General features: G+C 50.2%; 1 protein-coding gene across 2 annotated transcripts in view; it reads right to left on the bottom strand.

Moving 5' to 3' along the window:
* PSMD8 (proteasome 26S subunit, non-ATPase 8) overlaps positions 1 to 19,519 on the bottom strand; it is a 328,475-nt gene that overhangs the window by 61,104 nt on the left and 247,852 nt on the right. The window contains exon 1 of one of the 2 annotated variants that reach the window (XM_079985724.1): positions 1,450 to 1,457. The exons of the other annotated variant lie outside the window; for it this stretch is intronic. The gene's annotated coding sequence lies outside the window, so the exon portion shown is untranslated. Of the gene's footprint in view, positions 1 to 1,449; positions 1,458 to 19,519 lie in introns of those variants that run through there. 2 annotated transcript variants of the gene reach the window in all.

Genomic DNA, 19,519 nt, shown 5'->3' with positions numbered 1-19,519 from the left:
TGCAGATGGTGACAGCAGACACGAAATTAAAAGACGCCTGCTTCTTGGGAGAAAAGCAATGACAAACCTAGACAGCACCTTAAAAAGTAGAGACATCACCTTGCCAACAAAGGTCCCTATAGTTAAAGCTATGGTTTTCCCAGTAGTGATGTATGGAAGTGAGAGCTGGACCATAAAGAAGGCTGATCGCCGAAGAATTGATGCTTTTGAATTCTGGTGCTGAAGGAGACTCTTGAGAGTCCCGTGGACTGGAAGAAGATCAAACCTCTCCATTCTGAAGGAAATCAGCCCTGAGTGCTCACTGGAAGGACAGATCCTGAAGCTGAGGTTCCAATACTTTGGCCACCTCATGAGAAGAGAAGACTCCCTGGAAAAGATCCTGATGTTGGGAGGGATGGAGGGCACAAGGAGAAGGGGACGGCAGAGGACGAGATGGTGGGACAGTGTTCTCGAAGCTACCAGCATGAGTTTGACCAAACTGCGGAAGGCAGTGGAAGACAGGAGTGCCTGGCATGCTCTGGTCCAGGGGGTCACGAAGAGTCGGACACGACTAAATGACTAAACAACAACAACAAATAAAAGATTTCCATCACACACAGCCTTCCCCAATCTGTTTTTTGGGATTACACGTCCCATCAGTCAGTGTAGTCATATGGCCTGGGGCTGATGGGAGTTGTATTCCTAAACATCGGGGGGGGGGGCACAAGGCAAGAGAAGGCTGAGCGTTTGCATGTTAAACTGTAAGGCACTTTATGCTTCCTTTAGAATTTCAAGGAGGAATCTATATTGAGAATTTGATAGTCAGCAACTGTATTTAAATTTATTTAACAAATGGATTAGAAGGTAGATGATTAGTCAACTAAATTGGGCTGAATTAGGCCCCATTGGATCTAGCCATTTAAAGAAGCACGGTACCATTTTAAACAGTCATGGCTTCCCCCAAAAGAATTATGGGAACTGTAGTTTATTAAGGGTGCTGAGAGTTGTTAGGAGGTGCCTATTTCCCTCAAAGAGCTACAATTCACACAGTGGCTTAACAATCAGTTCCTCTGCTTAGGGAACCCTCTGTTTGCTCCCCTCTTTCCTCTCATAGGTAAAGGTCCTCTCATTAGGTCCAGTCGTGAATGACTCTGGGGTTGCGGCACTCATCTTGCTTTACTGGCCGAGGGAGCCGACGTACAGCTTCCAGGTCATGTGGTCAGCATGACTAAGCCACTTCTGGCGAACCAGAGCAGATGCAGATGGCTGCATTTTTGAGGAGAATGATGCCACTTTCCTGGAAACGGAGACGCCTGCTCTGCCATAATTCTTAATTATGCCGTTTAATGGAACAAAAGGGGAACTCCGGCGTGGCTGAAGGTCACTCCATGCCATAGTGGAGAAAAATGTGGCTGGGGTCCCATATTGCTTTTGACCTTCAAGATCTGGGAAGTGGGAGAGGGAGGAGGTGAGGAGGAGGGGAAACGGGAAGAGACAACTTTTTGGTCATATAAAGGCAAGATGGACCACGTAAGGAGGCTGAGTAGATTGCTGTGCTTTGGCGGCAGAGGGGTGGGGGAATGTTAAGTCAGTTTGAATGTGGAGGGGTAAGCTTTTTGTAGTGTATAGTGGTCACATTACAGGAGGGTCCTGAATCCCCTTACCTTCTGTAACGGCTCCGTTTTTAACATACTATGGGGAGGTGTGACTTGGCTAAAACTATTGGGGGGTCAGGACTTTTCATTCAGGGTCTACATACTTTTCAAAGGTTGGAGGTAGCTGCACTTTAAGTGATAAGGTAAAGGTAAAGGGACCCATGACCATCAGGTACAGTCGTGGCCGACTCTGGGGTTGCGGCACTCATCTTGCTTTACTGGCCGAGGGAGCCGGCGTACAGCTTCCAGGTCATGTGGTCAGCATGACTAAGCCGCTTCTGGTGAACCAGAGCAGCACACGGAAATGCCGTTTACCTTCCCGCCAGAGCGGTACCTATTTATCTACTTGCAACTTGATGCGCTTTCAAACTGCTAGGTTGGCAGGAGCAGGGACCGAGCAACAGGAGCTCACTCCGTTGCGGGGATTCGAACCGCCGACCTTCTGATAGGCAAGTCCTAGGCTCTATGGTTTAACCCACAGCACCACCCGCATCCCAACATACTTCGCTTAAATATAGGTACTACTTGGTTTCAAACAAATTGTAGATTGCAATTACAACTGAACTTAGAAGATGTGGTTTGCACTTGCCCTCCAACCCAAAGCTGCAAACCAGAATCCAACGTTGATGTGGCAATTGTGCATCACATTGTAGATTGCTTCACACTTAAGAGGATCCATGATCTTTAAAATGCATCAAGAAGTTCTAAGTAATCTGAGCCCCCTTCTACACAACAATGGATCTGCCAGCTTTATTCATACACATCAGGGCTCTGTTCCATCAATATTCTTGGATAAGGGGAACTCAGACCCTTTCCATTCTTCACTGAAGTTCAAAATATTATTATTTCTGGGTACAAGATATTGTATGAAAATGTCCAAAAGTGAACAATTCACCCAGATAGATAGGGTCTGGGTAGTTGGAAGTTTCAGCTCATCAGCAAGCCTTGCTGCTAGACCTTATTTTATTTACAAGACGCCTCATAAAACAACTTTTCTGGGCATCGTACAATAAAAGGAGAATAAAAATATAGCAGTAGAACCAAAAATAAAACCACAATAAACTTAAGAGACAACCCGCGTATAAACTCAAATGCAAAACCAGTACAATAAAACGCTAAGCACTATCAACTACATACAAGGTACAAAGCTGCGAATTGTAGCACAGGAACTTAACTCCCCCATCCCCAGATCTTTAAAATTCTCTGAAAATTCTTAACCTGGTTTGAAAAAGTCAGCGTTGGCACCTACCGTATTTTTCACTGCATAACATGCACCTGACCATAAGACGCACCTGAGGATCCGTGTGGATCCGTGCTTTGTAACCACATTTTTGCACCATTGCAGCCCCAGGAAACAGTGGGTGCGTGATTTTTTTGGTGCAGGCTGTAGCCAGGGACATGCTATGTGATCTGATGGTGAATTTGGGGTGACCCAATGCAAAAATCCTGAGGATCCATGGGCTTTTACCTCCCCCCTCCCAGGCAGCCTCCTTTATCTCTAGCATCCCTTATCTCTCCCCCCGATCAGCAAACGATCAGCGGCTTTGTTTCAACACACCCTTCCCTCTTTCAAAAAACCCCCACCATGATCTGTTTTTTGTCCCTGGGCAATTCGGCTCCAGGGACCACACATTCGCTCCATAAGATGCACAGACATTTCCCCTTACATTTTAGGAAGAAAAAAGTGCGTCTTAAGGAGCGAAAAATACGGTAACTGGCTTCCCTGTGGGGTTTTGGCAGAACATTTTCCAATGGCTTTGTCTACACAGCCTCTACAAGAAAGTATTCTTGGTGTCCAGGGAGAAAATCCATTCACTTGATGGTAAACAAAATAAGGGAGCACTGAGTTCAAGAAGACTGCGCCCTCCAGAAAACACCCTCAGGCCCTCAAAAGCCACTACCTTCCACCTCTCCCCCAGGATGAATTAGGGAAGAATGTATTTTGCTCTGTGTTCCTACTGAGGTCCTTACCGGCAAGCTATTTTTAGCTGCTATTAACCTCCTGCCTCCCACTGTTAGGGCCTCTCCGCCGTCACTGGAGGCCGCGGCCAATTTGTCTAATTAAAGAGAATTAAGGAAGAAGTGTCCCCAATTAAAGCAGGAGAAATCGCCTATTTTGAAGGTAGGTTTTTGGCCACGGGTGTCAAATGGAATTAGCGGAGATGGAGACCTGTTCTGGCTTCGGAGGGGTTCAAAGGAAAAGAAGACTTCGCTGCCTTGAGGAGGAGGATCTGGACTAATTGGAGATGGGCTTGATTTGCACAGGAAGGAGGCCTAGTAGGTTATTTCCAAGCAAATCCCAAAGGCAAGCTTTTTTTAAAAAAGTATTTGAGGGTCCTCTCCCCCCCCCCAACTGCACCCAATACATGGAGAACAATATTTCTGTGTGATCCAGACTAACGTGACATCAAGACTCTGGGGCAGAACCTAAACTCAAGAGAGTCTCAGCTAATCTCAACAAATTGCAGATTAACTACATCTTCACATGGTTTAATCAGCATTCTGTGCTCATAACCAGTCCCTGGCCAGTGAGCTGGAGATATGCATAGAGTCATTTATTCTTATTCTTCTTTTTTTACCTTGCCCTTCCTCCAAGGAGCTGAGAGCAAGACAAATGGTTAATCCTCGCAGCCATTTTATTCCCTTGGCAACCTAGTACGGCAGGTTAGGCTGAGGAAGAAAGTGTTTGAAAGACCCAAGGTCATCTGGTCAGCTTCACAGCTTGATGGGAATTTGAAGCTGGTCTTCCTCAGTCCCAGACCACGCTAATTCCTGGGCCTGCAAAGGATACCGTGCTCATTTCAATGCAGCAGGGGTGACCATCTGTGCTAAGGATCGTGATTGTGTACACGTGTAAATGAGCAGATCTGACCAAAGTTGCACAAGTCTATCCTCTCAAGAGACTCTTGAGAGTCCCATGGACTGCAAGAAGATCAAACCTCTCCATTCTGAAGGAAATCAGCCCTGAGTGCTCGCTGGAAGGACAGATCCTGAAGCTGAGACTCCAAGACTTTGGCCACCTCCTGAGAAGAGAAGACTCCCTGGAAAAGACCCTGATGTTGGGAAAGATGGAGAGCACAAGGAGAAGGGGACGACAGAAGACGAGATGGTGGGACAGTGTTCTCAAAGCTACCAGCATGAGTTTGACCAAACTGCGGGAGGCAGTGGAAGACAGGAGTGCCTGGCGTGCTCTGGTCCAGGGGGTCACAAAGAGTCGGACACGACTAAACGACTAAACAACAACATCCTCGCAAGCTGCACCAAGACGTTCTAGAATGTCCTACTGTTCTCCAAGTGAGGTGTAAGCAAATGTCCCAGGGAAGACGTGTCACCCACAATCTTTGGACACACAGACAGGAAAGGTCTGCAAGGTAGAAGGGGCTTCAGGAGCAGATAAAAGGGCAAAACAGAGCCCTGGGGACTGGAAAGAGGGTGAGAAGCTAAGAAAAAGAGGTCAGAGCAGGAAAAGGGGGCTATTTTGGAATGGCGTTGCTTCTGCATCCCACCAAACGTCAAGGTCACCCATCCACCCATACGTCACTGACCTCAGCATCCACCCAACTCCTTTCATCATTAAATCTGTCCACCAGCTCTTACTTTCCCAGATGCACCTGTGTAAAAAGAAAAGGACCAAAAGCACTTCTGGTCTACCCAGGCCTAGTGAGAAGAGAAACTCTCAGTTGCCAATAGCTATTCTCCATTTAGCCACTGGAGGTCTCCAAGAAACCGTGTTTTCCATCTGGAATCACAGAAGTCACAGAACAGATTCAGTTTTGCTTGCCTAGCACTTGGGAATCCAAGAGAGGTTGGCTGAGAGAGGTTGCCAATGAAAACAGAAACTAGATCATGTCGTAGTGTGATCATTTGGATCCATCCTGATTAAGAGAGTTGGTGGATATATGGCATGGCATGTCCCATATCTCTGGTCCCAGAGAGGGGCTTGCTGGGAGCTCTGATGCTTGAACCAGGAATCTGCATGGTCATAAGTTGGGAACTAACTAAGCAAGTTCCCAGAAGAGTCCAAGCCAGAGAGCCCCCCTTTTTGGAGCGTTTTCACCTTACTCTTTTACCCTCGCAAAATCCCAGAGCAGCTTAAAATAAGAAGGCAGTCCGTGTCTTCAAGCTTAGAATCTAAAAGACATAACACAAAAGGAGCGGGGAGTGGATTGGGTGAAAGAGGGAAAATTATACTCAGGCGCTAGTTCTTAGGTACAAAGTTTTTACAAGTTAGAGGCAGGGAACATTTCTCAGCGCAACAGCTACATTCTCTTCTAGGATGGCATTCAGGAGGTGGGAGTGGAATGGTAAATGCCAATGATGGGTAGGGCCAGCAGCAAAAGTGGATGGAGCCATGAATGTAAATGTTGTACCGTAGACTAGATGTTACCTATCCACGCCCATGATATCCTCTGTTAAGTTGTGGGCGAACATATAAGACGACACAGCGATTCTTCAAACAGCTCTTGTTTATTCACAGGCCAGAACAGAACTGAACTGAAGGGCTCAGTCAGCCTGCTTATATAGAGCTCCAGTACAATGTAACTGTAACAATTTTCTAAAACTATCCAATCACTGAACGTCACTTTCGATCCCTTATTTGCATAACTATCTACAGTATCCCCCTGCTGGCCCAGGGTGAGAACGTCAGTATATAACATCCTCCATGCCCAGGGTACAGGACACATTCCAGCCAGGCAAAAACGTTCAAGGATGCAAAGCAGGTCTGGTGAGGGGTGTGCATGATACCCCACTGCCCTGTAACCAATTATGGGGTATGTCTTCAGAGGCGGATTTAGGGGGTTCGGTCACACTGGGCATGGAGCCTTGGAGGGTGCTGCAACTACGAAGTTTCTGAAGGCAGCTCTGTATAGGGAAGTTTTTAATTTGTAATGTTTTATTATGTTTTTTATATATATTGGAAGCTGCCCAGAGTGGTTGGGGGCAACCCAGTTAAGATGGGTGGGGTGCAATTATTATTATTATTATTATTATTATTATTATTATTATTATTATTTAGAATGGAAGGCGAAAAGTGGGGGCGCAAAACTTTGTTGTTCCACAGGGCACCGTTGAAATTTGAGACACCAAGGTCTGCCACTGCCGTCTTTGCTGGGAAGGAAAACTACCCTCCCTTTTACACACACACACACACACACACACACACACACACACACACAAACCATTGATTTGCTATCCATTCCCTGAGCTCTGCATGACTTTAAATCAGGCAACCTGGAGCCTTCCAGATATTTTTGGACTATAATTCCCACCAGCCCCAGCCAGCACAGGTAGCTGGTGGAAATTGTAGTCCAAAGCTTTTGGCCGTGGCTTAAGGGAGTTGTAGCACAAAACAACTGGCTGGCGCTTATGAGCTTTGTAATCCCAAAGGTGTGGGGGGCACTGGTTTGGGGAAGGCTACTTTCAAGAGCACACCATCTTAAAAAGCAGAGACATCACCTTGCCAACAAAGGTTCATATAGTTAAAGCTCTGGTTTTCCCAGTAGTGATGTATGGAAGTGAGAGCTGGACCATCAAGAAGGCTGATCGCCGAAGAATGGATGCTTTTGAATTCTGGTGCTGGAGGAGACTCTTGAGAGTCCCATGGACTGCAAGAAGATCAAACCTCTCCATTCTGAAGGAAATCAGCCCTGAGTGCTCACTGGAAGGACAGATCCTGAAGCTGAGGCTCCAAGACTTTGGTCACCTCATGAGAAGAGAAGACTCCCTGGAAAAGACCCTGATGTTGGGAAAGATGGAGGGCACAAGGAGAAGGGGGGGACAGAGGACGAGATGGTTGGACAGTGTTCTTGAAGCTACCAGCATGAGTTTGCCCAAACTGCGGGAGGCAGTGGAAGACAGGAGTGCCTGGCGTGCTCTGGTCCAGGGGGTCACGAAGAGTCGGACACGACTAAACGACTAAACAACAACAACAACTTTCAAGAGCCTTCTCCACTATGACACTTCTTTCTCCCTTAGCAAAATTTGGCGAGATCTCTCAGAGCTGGGGTGCGTGTCTTGTTTCCCGGCACAGGTAAAAGCAAGGCATGTCATGACAAAGAAGCCTAATATAATGGCCTGGGGCTGGTGGAGTACAGCAAGGAAAGGGCTGTGTCTGCTCTACAGAGCCCTGTTGCTGTTTATTTACATTGCCCCAGGCAGACTCTGGGGAGAAGAATAAAAATTACTGGAAAGGTGGTGTAAAGGGGAAGGCACCCATGTCTCTGAAAGGGTGGAGGTCTGTGCTGTACTGCAGAAGTAGCAGCCCTGGTTTCCACCACAGCCTCACCCAGTCAGGGGAGGGACCTCTTCTCAGGTGCAGAAAGGGCTTATCTAGCTTTTACCTATCTCAGCCAAGTGGAACTTCCACGTTCAGAAGGATTCTACCCCTGAATGTCAGCTGCTGGGGGTAAACAGTGAGAGAAGGCTATTGCTCTCATGTTCTGATTGTGAGGAGGGTGCTAGATAGACATTTTAAGTCTTATCCCACAGGACTACGTATTCTGAAACTCTTTCAGTGGCATTTGGTCTTGTAGCCCCACCCACTTCTTTTTTATATATATAATTTTTTATTAGTTTTTTAACATATCATTTTCAACAGTAATTAAACATACTTTTACATCTTATACAATTTTGTTGACTTCCATCAATCACATCTGAAAATTTTCCAATCTAATCACTTAATATATGTTTCTTACTTTCACTGTTACATTTAAATCTAATAACTAATATCTCTATGCTTTTTCACTTTGTAATATTTCTCCTTACAAAACTTATTGTAGTCCTGCTAATGTAATTTGTTGATTGCAGTTGCTCTGCAAATAATTCGTATATTTCTTCCAATCTTCTGTAAATTTCTGGTCCCGCAGGTTTCGAATCCTTCCTGTCATTTTATCCAATTCTGCGTAGTCCATTTATTTTGTCTGCCATTCTTCTTTCGTCGGTATGTAGCCCCACCCACTGTGGTGTAGTGGTTAAGAGCGGTGGACTCGTAATCTGGTGAACCGGGTTCGATTCCCTGCTCCTCCACATGCAGCTGCTGGGTGACCTTGGGCCAGTCACACTTCTCTGAAGTCTCTCAGCCTCACTCACCTCACAGAGTGTTTGTTGTGGGGGAGGAAGAGAAAGGAGAATGTCAGCCGCTTTGAGACTCCTTCGGGTAGTGATAAAGCGGGATATCAAATCCAAACTCCTCCTCCTCCTCCTCCTCCTCCTCCTCCTCTTCTTCTTCTATAACACCACCCACCACTGGCCCCTCCCATCTTTGGACAGGCACTTTCTTTAAACCTTCATCCATTGTCTGTTCCTTTAAAGTTTAAAGGAAAAGAAAATTAACTCCAATACGTTATAACACCAAACCAGGAAGAAAATGGTTAGTTACTTATTTCTCCTTGGGTGGGGGCATTCAACAGACACAACTAAAAAGTGTGTTTGTGTGCACATGCTGTCAAGGGTTCTTAATTCTCTTTTTCGTTGGTTGGTTTGAAATATTTATATCCTTTCTGCAGTATGATCTACCAGGCAGCAAGCATCAATATAAAACATGAGTTTAAAACACACACACATGCACACACCAGTGAAAAAACATGAAGTACACCCAGAAAGCAGCAACAGCTAAATATTTATAAAGCTAAACATTTATAAAACTAAAAGGGATTTGATGAAGACAGAGCATGGGGCAACCAAATATCTTTCAAGAGACTCTTTAGTAGCTCGGGGGCTACCACTGAGAAGGTCCTGTCCCTGGTAATGATATTTCTGACATAGGCAGTCTCCACCCTGGGCGAAACAAAAGATGATGGTCCCAGAAGGTGGGTGGGTTCATGCCAGAGGTGATGGTTGTGCTTTGTGCCTAGGCTCACCAGTGTTCACCACTGACATCTCTTTTCCCTACCAGGGCTGAGGCTAGGTATAAGGGATGGATGACATTGGCTAGCATGAAGGAAGGGGGAAGGAGGCAGGCAGGGAAGAGAATCAGTTCATACTTTCCAAAGCAATGTGTCAGAGCCACCCTGGGTCCCAGCTCACAAGAGACCAAAGTCCAGTCCAAGTTATATACAAAAGGTTTTATTGAAGATCATTCTCGTCATTACATCCAAACTCCGTGGCTCCACATCTGTTACCCTTAGATGTTAGAAGTCCCCTCTGAGTCCGTCCCTCCCCTGCACCAGTTTAAGAGGCTTGTGCTGCTCCACCTTTTCCTCTCCTTCCTTTTCCGCAGGGTCTTCCTGCCCCCCTGTGTTCCCTCTTTCCGGGACTCCCCAGAGGCTGAGTCTTCTCCTGCCTGCTGCCCCCTCCTTCGTGCTTTAGCACCAGGCTCCTCCCCAGAGCTCTCCCCACTTCCGCGCGCCTCCACATTTGAACTTGGCGCGCGTACGTTGCTCCTGACCTTCCTTTCAACAGCCACACTGCTCCCGGTACTGCTTTCCGCCCCTTCCGGCAGGACGTCTTGCCCCGATCTCCTTCCCCTCTCTGCTCCTTGTTCTGTTCCTCCCGACACACTGGTAACCCCACCCTCTTCACTCCGTTCCGGTGGAGAAGCAGGTCTCGATCTCCAACTCCCACTGGCGGTTCCCCCTACGTTCCCCTGCTCCTGACTGCTTCCCCCTTGGGCTCCCCTTGGCTTGACCAGGGGGGCTCCCTCTTGGGAATCCTCCGATTCACTGGACGGACTCATGGACCATCTCGGGTCATTGTCGTCCTCTTCCTCGTCAGGCTGGAATCCTTCTCCCTCACTCTCGGTCTCCTCCCTCCTCTGCGCCTCTCTCCCTGAACCCCTGACATCCATCCCCCCCTCGAAGCCCCCCCTTCCCCCCTCCCCCCCATCGGGTGCGGGTTGTGGGAACTGCAGCTCCTCGGAGGTAGATGCAGGATACAGTTCGGCTACGTCCATGACCTCTGCTGGCAGCTCGGTGTACGTGTGTTCGAATTCGGGTTCTTCACCCAAAATGTTCGCAGTTCCCTCTTCCATTGCTACTTCGTCTGGTGCTGCCGACCAAGGCCCCTTCAGCCATTTCTTGCGCCAGGCTTCCTCTGGTTGCTCATCCCACCAATAAGAGGGCTCTGTGTCCACCCCCGAACACGATCCCCTGGGCGAGTCTGAGTTCGGCGTTCTTTCCTCGGCTGAAGAAAAGCCGTGGAAAGTGCTGCCTGAACATGTGGGGGTAAAGAGCCAGTCATCGAAGTACTCGGCTGGCATGGGTCTATGTGGGAAAAGGGCATGGAACTCGTCCTTTAAAAGAGGTTCGTCTAAAGCGTAGTCCGGCACCCACCCACTGGCACTGACTGGTGCACCCTCTCTGACTAGAAAGTATTCTATTCCCTCTTCCCCCCATCTCGAGTCCAGGATCTCTGTGACCTCGTTGAGTGGTTCGACCCTAGGCGATCCCTCCCTCCTAGGTGACTCTGTGCGTGGCTGCGGTACTGTTTCAGACTCCTGAAACCTGTGCGGGGCCTTGTAGGGAGTGAGCACCGACCTATGAAAAACCGGGTGGACTCTGGAACCTTCGGGGAGGGCCAGTCGAAAAGCCACGGGGTTGATCTTAGCCTCCACCTGGTATGGTCCTAGCTGCCTGTGCCCTAGCTTCTTCTTGGCCAACGACTTGGTTGGCATCGCCTGGGCCGCTAACCACACCCAGTCCCCCACCTGGATGTCCTCTCCCACTCTTCTGCCTTTGTCTGCCTGCACCTTATATGCTTGTTTGGCTAGCTCCAAATGTCTCCGCAGCTCCTCGTGCACCTCTTGTAGTTCTGCAGCGAACTGGTCGGCCTCTTGCGGCTCCCCCTCTCTTGGCGCTACGAACCCCGGGAAGGTCCTGGGATGACGTCCATTGTTCGCGAAGAACGGCGTCACCCCCGTCGACGCATGCTTCGTGTTGTTGTAGGCAAACTCCGCCATCGGTAGGTAGTCCACCCAAGCTGTGGGTCGCTGATTTGCATAACATCTCAGGTACTGCTGCATGATCGCGTTGACCCTCTCGGCCTGGCCGTTGGTTTGTGGATGTCTTGCCGACGCTAGGTTGATCTTGACGCGCAGGATACCTAGGAGCTTCTGCCAAAAATTGGAAATAAACTGGCGCCCCCTGTCGGACAGGATGGCCCGCGGCAGCCCATGCGCCCGGAACACGTGGTCGATGAAGAGCTTGGCGGTCTGTTCCGCCGTCGCCACCTTCGCGCAGGGAATGAAGTGCGCCATCTTGGTGAACAAGTCCACCACCACCAGTACCGCCGTCTTGCCTCTGGAACTGGGCAGGTCAGTGACGAAGTCCAGCGCCACCCTCTCCCACGGTTGCTGTGGTGTTTCCAGTGGTTCCAGCAAGCCCGCCGGCTTCTGGTGTACTGGCTTGGACCTCTGACAAGTGTCACATCTGGCGACGTACTCCGCTACTTCTCCTCGCATCTGGGGCCACCAAAAGTCCCTGGCCACCAGTTCTATTGTCTTCTCCCTGCCGAAATGGCCCGCACTGGGAGCGTCGTGCAACTGCTGCAGAACCTTTGCTCGGAGCTCGTCGCTCGGCACGTATAGGGCACCCTTGTGAGTTAACAGTCCGTCGCGTAACTGGAACTCTTCGTCTCTCAGCGAACCCCTACGCAGCTCCTCTATTTTGGATTGTGCAAACTGATCTACCTGCAACGCGCGTCGCACTGCGTCCAGGTCGACAGCGATGGCAGCGCACGCCCACGCCTGCGGTGCAAAAATGTGCCTGGCTGCTATTGGCGCCGCTTCCTCAAGATATTGCGGTTTCCTGGAGAGCGCATCGGCTATAACGTTGGAGTCCCCTGGGACGTACTCTATCCTGAAGTCGAAATCCGCGAAGAACTCTGCCCAGCGCATGTGTCTTTGGCTCTGGAGTTTCGCCGTGCGCCAATACTCTAAATTCTTGTGATCCGTGCGGACCTGCACTGTGTGCTTGGCTCCAATGAGGAAATGTCGCCACGCTTTGAACGCTGCGTGAATGGCTAACAGCTCCCTGTCCCATATGGTGTAGTTTTGCTCCGCTTTGCTGAGCTTTCTGGAGTAAAAGGCACCGGGTCTCCAGTTTCCCTGTGGATCTTCTTGCAGGAGTACGGCTCCAACCGCTCTGTCTGACGCGTCGGTCTCTACTCGTATGGGCTTGCCTGGATTCACGTGCAGCAGCTGCTCCTCGGAGGCGAAAAGGCTTTTAAGCTTCTGAAAAGAGCGCTCCGCCTGTTCCGTCCACACGAACCTCTTCTTCTTGGAACTGAGAGTGTCCGTGATCGCTGCCGTCTCCTTTGCAAAACCTCTGATGAATTTGCGGTAGAAGTTGGCGAAGCCGATGAATCTTTGGACTTCCTTCCGATTGCGAGGGCTCTTCCAGTCCAACACCGCGCGGACCTTGGCGCTGTCCATGACCAGCCCCTTGTCGGACAGCTTGTAGCCTAGGAAATCCACGTCCGTCACATCAAACTGGCACTTCTCTAACTTGGCGTAGAGCTTGTTCTCCCGTAGTCTCTGCAGGACTTCCTTTACGTCCTTCTCATGGGCTTCCTCCGTTTCCGAAAAGATCAGGATGTCGTCGAGGAAACACACGCATTTCTTGTAGAGAAGTCCCGCTAGCACGTGATGCATAAATGCTTGAAAGACGTGAGATCCATTTTGGAGACCAAATGGCATCACTCTGTATTCGTACGTGCCCAGAGGCGTGAACATGGCCGTCTTCCACTCATCGCCCTCCCGGATGCGTATGAGGTTATACGCTCCACGCAGATCCAATTTGGTGAAGATCTTCCCCTTCCTTACGGTTGCCAGGAGATCATCTATCTTGGGCATGGGGAAGGCCTTGGGTTTGGTCTTACTGTTTATGAATCGATAGTCCACAATGAGTCTTTTTTGGGGCGTGTCCTTTTTCTTTACAAAGAAAACAGGACTGCCCCCCACCGCTTTCGATTCTCGGATGAATCCGCGCTTCAAATTGTGCTCTATGAACTCCCTGAGTTCTTGCATCTCGTCCTCAGACATGGAATACAGCTTTGCAGTCGGCAACTGCGCCCCTGGCACCAGGTCGATGGCACAATCATAAGGCCTGTGGGGCGGCAACTGGTCAGCTTCCTTCTCGCAGAAAACCTCCAGGAACCCCTCGTACTTGCGGGGTACTGCCTGCACCATGCCAAGTTGCAACTGCTGCTCAGCTCCCTCCTCCTGGCTGGACTGGATGCAATGTTGAGCACAGTACGATGAGCAAAAGGTGATCTGCCGTTGGTACCACGCTACAGCAGGACTGTGTCTCTCCAGCCAACTCATGCCTAATACTATAGGCGTGTCTGAAAGGCGGGTGACATTGAAGCTGATGACTTCTCGATGATTTCCAATCCTCATCACCATGGGAGGCGTCTGTTGCACAACTTGTCCTCCTAGCAATTTCCTGCCATCCACCGTGACTACGTTCAGAGGTGTTGTCGCTGGCAGAAGCGCTATGCGATGCTGCTTGACAAAGTGCGTCCCCACAAAATCTGCGTTGCTCCCAGAATCAATCGTGATGGGGACTTCCAGGGTGGTTCCATTCGGCAACTGAAGTGTTGCAGTGAGCTGCACCGCTGGCTTGGGTGGTAAAGGGTCTGTGCGTTGCAAAAGCGCTGGGGACTGCTCTACAGATTCGCCTGGCTGAGCCCCAGCAGCTCTGCTTCCAGCCAGGCACTGTCGTTTCCCTGAGGTTGCTCTGCTTGCATCATTTCTGCTGCAACAGTTGCTAAAGCTGCAGTGTGTTTCTGCAGCCTCTGGGGACACTCTTTCGCCATGTGCTGTGCACTGTCGCAAATGTAACACTTCCTGGTCCCTCTAGGAGGCTGTGCCTTTACTGCACCGGAAGCTGGGGCTCTGGCTGTTGCTTGAGCCTTAGCACCACCAAGTTCCATGGGCTCCTCCCCCTGCCTTCCCAGTGGCGAAGGATGTGACTGACTGAACTCCCTGGGGATGAAAGAAGACGTCCTCGCTGGTGGACGCACCTGACGTTCTTCCTCAGTGTGCCAAGGACGTCCCTCGTGCCTTATCCCAATCGCCAAAGCCCTCTGCACAAGCTCCTCCCGGGTCTGGGGTCTGTCTCCCCTGGCAAGTTCATCCTTAATGGGACCGCTGAGCCCCTCCCAGAACAAATCCCTCACAGGTGCACAATCCTTCTCCCAGCTTAGCGCAGTCAGTAAAGCAAAAAATCTGGAATGGTACTGACGCACAGTGGCTTTGCCTTGCCGCAATCCAAAAATTTCCCTGCGTGCAAGATCCACATCTACAGTTGACTGGAAGCAGGCATCCATTGCTTTAATGAATTCATCTGCATCGCGGCGGGCAGGGCCATCTTCACGCCACAAATTGCGCAACCAGTCTCTGGCCGGCCCATGCAAGTGAGAAACAATAAACCCCACTTTCTCCTCCTCATCTTTAAAGTCATGACGAAGCAAGTGCAATGCATACAAAACGTCTGCTCTGAAACTGGGGTAGTGCTTCAGGTTCCCATCGAAGTGGGTGACTAGGCTGCCCCCCCTCCGTCCAAGTCCAATCCCTTCTCTGGACCCTGGGAACCCTTCCCTGCTTGCACGTTCCCACCTGGTTTGCAGGTCCTGGCAGCGCTTCTCCATTTCGTCATGCTTCTTCTGAGACGCAAGGACTGCAGCAGTGAGTTCGGAAACTGTAGTTCGCAGAGCTGTCAACTGCTCCTCCGCACTCATGGCTGTCACCGTTCGTGAGCTTTGCAAAAAAAAATTTTTGCGTTCTTTGGAGGGGACTTACTGTCAGAGCCACCCTGGGTCCCAGCTCACAAGAGACCAAAGTCCAGTCCAAGTTATATACAAAAGGTTTTATTGAAGATCATTCTCGTCATTACATCCAAACTCCGTGGCTCCACATCTGTTACCCTTAGATGTTAGAAGTCCCCTCTGAGTCCGTCCCTCCCCTGCACCAGTTTAAGAGGCTTGTGCTGCTCCACCTTTTCCTCTCCTTCCTTTTCCGCAGGGTCTTCCTGCCCCCCTGTGTTCCCTCTTTCCGGGACTCCCCAGAGGCTGAGTCTTCTCCTGCCTGCTGCCCCCTCCTTCGTGCTTTAGCACCAGGCTCCTCCCCAGAGCTCTCCCCACTTCCGCGCGCCTCCACATTTGAACTTGGCGCGCGTACGTTGCTCCTGACCTTCCTTTCAACAGCCACACTGCTCCCGGTACTGCTTTCCGCCCCTTCCGGCAGGACGTCTTGCCCCGATCTCCTTCCCCTCTCTGCTCCTTGTTCTGTTCCTCCCGACACACTGGTAACCCCACCCTCTTCACTCCGTTCCGGTGGAGAAGCAGGTCTCGATCTCCAACTCCCACTGGCGGTTCCCCCTACGTTCCCCTGCTCCTGACTGCTTCCCCCTTGGGCTCCCCTTGGCTTGACCAGGGGGGCTCCCTCTTGGGAATCCTCCGATTCACTGGACGGACTCATGGACCATCTCGGGTCATTGTCGTCCTCTTCCTCGTCAGGCTGGAATCCTTCTCCCTCACTCTCGGTCTCCTCCCTCCTCTGCGCCTCTCTCCCTGAACCCCTGACACAATGCATTAACCGGAATGGGGTTAGCCATCAAAATCCACACTTCTCAAAATTTTGCAGTGCAGTTTTTCTCACACACACACACACACACACACACACACCAAAAAAGTGTACAAAATGCATACATTGGGGGGGAAGTGTACGTTAAAATGCACATTTTAGAGAAAACAACACACCCAAGTACATTATATCAGGAGTAAATTGCTGCAAAAATGTTTATATTGGGGGGAATTGCATACGATAATGTGTATAATAGGAGAAGTGCAAACGTAAGATGCGGACAAAATTTCTTGGAAACTTTCTTGGAAACTTTTAAGGGACCATCGGCTGGGTGAGGACTGCAGGGCCTGCTCCCTTCCAGGGCCTTTTCCAGCTGGCCCAGGGGGCGTGGCCCAGGCACTTATTTGGAACAAACTTTTTGGGAAGGGTGGGAAGTGTTCTGCCATTCTTCCCTGTTCCAGGTGGTTAATGTGCTTTAAAATGTCCTCAAGCAGTCCGTGGCAATTTAAATTTAAATTTTTATTTATTTTTTTCCCTTTTTTCCATTGTTGGGGGTGGGTGGGATGGATATTTAGTTGGGGATTAATTTTAGTATAATTGTTCTGTTTCTTTTTGTTGTTGTTTTATTGGTTCTGTATAGTTTGTGTTTTGTTTTTAAGGGGCGGGATCAGGGCTGCCTGGGAGTGGGGCCCCAGCCAACACGATGGCTGGGACAAGTTCCACAGGGGGGGAAGCACTGGGACATCCGATCTCGGTGATCATGGGCAGGAGGCGGAGTTACGCTAAGACCAGACCATGTCATTACCGAGGAGGCAGGTTTAGTCGTTGTTTGAAGACTATCCCTGCCTCCGGGTCTGGCCTTGACCAGATGGATACTGGAATCAACAGGGGAAACCTACATGACCTGAAGGTGCTGCTGTGTAATGCCAGGTCAATGATGAATAAAACCACTGCCATCCACGACCTGATTGTGGATGGAGGATTTGACCTGGCATGTGTGACAGAGACCTGGTTGGAGGAAGCAGATGGGCCTGTCCTTGCCGCTGCTTGCCCACCAGGTTTCTCTTACGCACAGCAACCCAGGTCATGTGGGCGGGGAGGGGGAGTTGCAGTGATTTTTAGGAAGTCACTAGCTTGCACCAGGCGTCCTACTGGGAAGATCCAGTTTTCTGAGTGCATGTTCTGGAAGTTGGGCAATAGGGGCAGTACAGGATTCCTTTTGGTGTACCGACCTCCCCGCTGCACCAAGGACTCCCTGTCTGAGCTGCTTCAGGTCGTGGCGGATTTTCTCCTGGAAACGCCTAGTTTGGTTGTCCTAGGAGATTTTAACATCCATGCCGACACGACCTTACAAGGGGCTGCTCGGGACTTCGTGGAAAGCATGGCCTCCATGGGGCTGTCCCTGAATAAGTTTGGCCCAACTCATAGTCATGGACATGCCTTAGACCTGGTGTTCACCTCTAGTGACGTGGGTGATCTGACATTAACTAAAAGCGAAACAAAAGAAGTGCCATGGTCAGATCACTTCCTGGTGCAACTGGACTTCTCCGCGACCCTTCCCCTCTGCAGGGAGGTGGGACCAATTCGGATGGTCCGCCTCCGCCACTTAATGGATCCAAATGGTTTCCAGAGAGTGGTAGGGGATGCTTTATCCCATGTTGATGGCCTTTCAGCTGATTCCCTGGTGGCCCGCTGAAATGCGGAGTTAACCAGGGCTATCGACTGTCTGGCTCCCGGCCAGTATGGCCAACTATCGCCCAGTCTCAAATCTTCCTTTCTTGGGCAAGGTGATTGAGCGCGTGGTTGCTGAACAACTCCAGGCACGCCTGGAGGATGCGGACCATTTGGATCCCTTCCAATCGGGATTCAGGCCTCATCATGGGACTGAAACTGCCTTGGTTGCGCTGGTTGATGATCTCCGGCGAGCTAGGGACAAAGGTGAGAGTTGTTTCCTAGTTCTGCTGGATCTCTCAGCGGCCTTTGATACAATCGACCATAACATCCTTCTGGACCGTCTAGAGGGGCTGGGAGCTGGGGGCACTGTTATACAGTGGTTTCGCTCCTTCCTCCTGGGCCGTGTTCAGAAAGTGGTGGTGGGGGATGAGTGTTCAGACCCTTGGGCCCTCACTTGTGGGGTGCCTCAAGGTTCCGTCCTCTCCCCCATGCTTTTTAACATCTATATGAAGCCGCTGGGAGAGATCATCAGGGGGTTTGGACTGGGTGTCCATCAATATGCAGATGATACCCAGCTCTACCTCTCTTTCAAATCAGAACCAGTGAAGGCGGTGAAGGTCCTGTGTGAGTGCCTGGAGGCGGTTGGAGGATGGATGGCGGCTAATGGATTGAGGTTGAATCCCGACAAGACAGAAGTACTGTTTTTGGGGGACAGGGGGCGGGCTGGTGTGGAGGACTCCCTGGTCCTGAATAGGGTAACTGTGCCCCTGAAGGACCAGGTGCGCAGCCTGGGAGTCATTTTGGACTCACAGCTGTCCATGGAGGCGCAGGTCAATTCTGGATCCAGGGCAGCTGTCTACCAACTCCACCTGGTACGCAGGCTGAGACCCTACCTGCCTGCGGACTGTCTCGCCAGAGTGGTGCATGCTCTAGTTATCTCCCACTTGGACTACTGCAATGCGCTCTACGTGGGGCTACCTTTGAAGGTGACTCGGAAACTACAATTAATCCAGAATGCGGCAGCTAGACTGGTGACTGGGGGCGGCTGCCAAGACCACATAACACCGGTCTTGAAAGACCTACATTGGCTCCCAGTACGTTTCCGAGCACAATTCAAAGTGCTGGTGTTGACCTTTAAAGCCCTAAACGGCCTTGGCCCAGTATACCTGAAGGAGCGTCTCCACCTCCATCGTTCTGCCCGGACGCTGAGGTCCAGCGCCGAGGGCCTTCTGGCGGTTCCCTCATTGCGAGAAGCAAAGCTACAGGGAACCAGGCAGAGGGCCTTCTCGGTCGTGGCGCCTGCCCTGTGGAACGCCCTCCCATCAGATGTCAAAGCAATAAATAACTACCTGACATTCAGAAGACATCTTAAGGCAGCCCTGTTCAGGGAAGTTTTTAATCTGTGATATTTTAGTGTATTTTTGGTTTTTATGGAAGCCGCCCAGAGTGGCTGGGGAGACCCAGCCAGATGGGCGGGGTACAAATAATAAATTATTATTATTATTATTATTATTATTATTATTATTATTATTATTATAAAATGCAAACTGGTGTGGAAATGTGGAGACCTGAACTTGAGACTGGAAAAAATGTAAAATTGTGAGGAACCAAAATGGGGGCCCATGCATCCATCCTTAGAGCAAGGGAGGGCGGCTTGCCCAAGTTCACCCAGTGAGCTTTGCGGCTGAGA

Source organism: Podarcis cretensis, assembly GCF_951804945.1.
Source record: "Podarcis cretensis genome assembly, chromosome: 8".
In the NCBI taxonomy this organism is placed as follows: Eukaryota; Metazoa; Chordata; class Lepidosauria; order Squamata; family Lacertidae; genus Podarcis; species Podarcis cretensis.
This window is presented reverse-complemented; position numbering and strand designations above follow the sequence as displayed.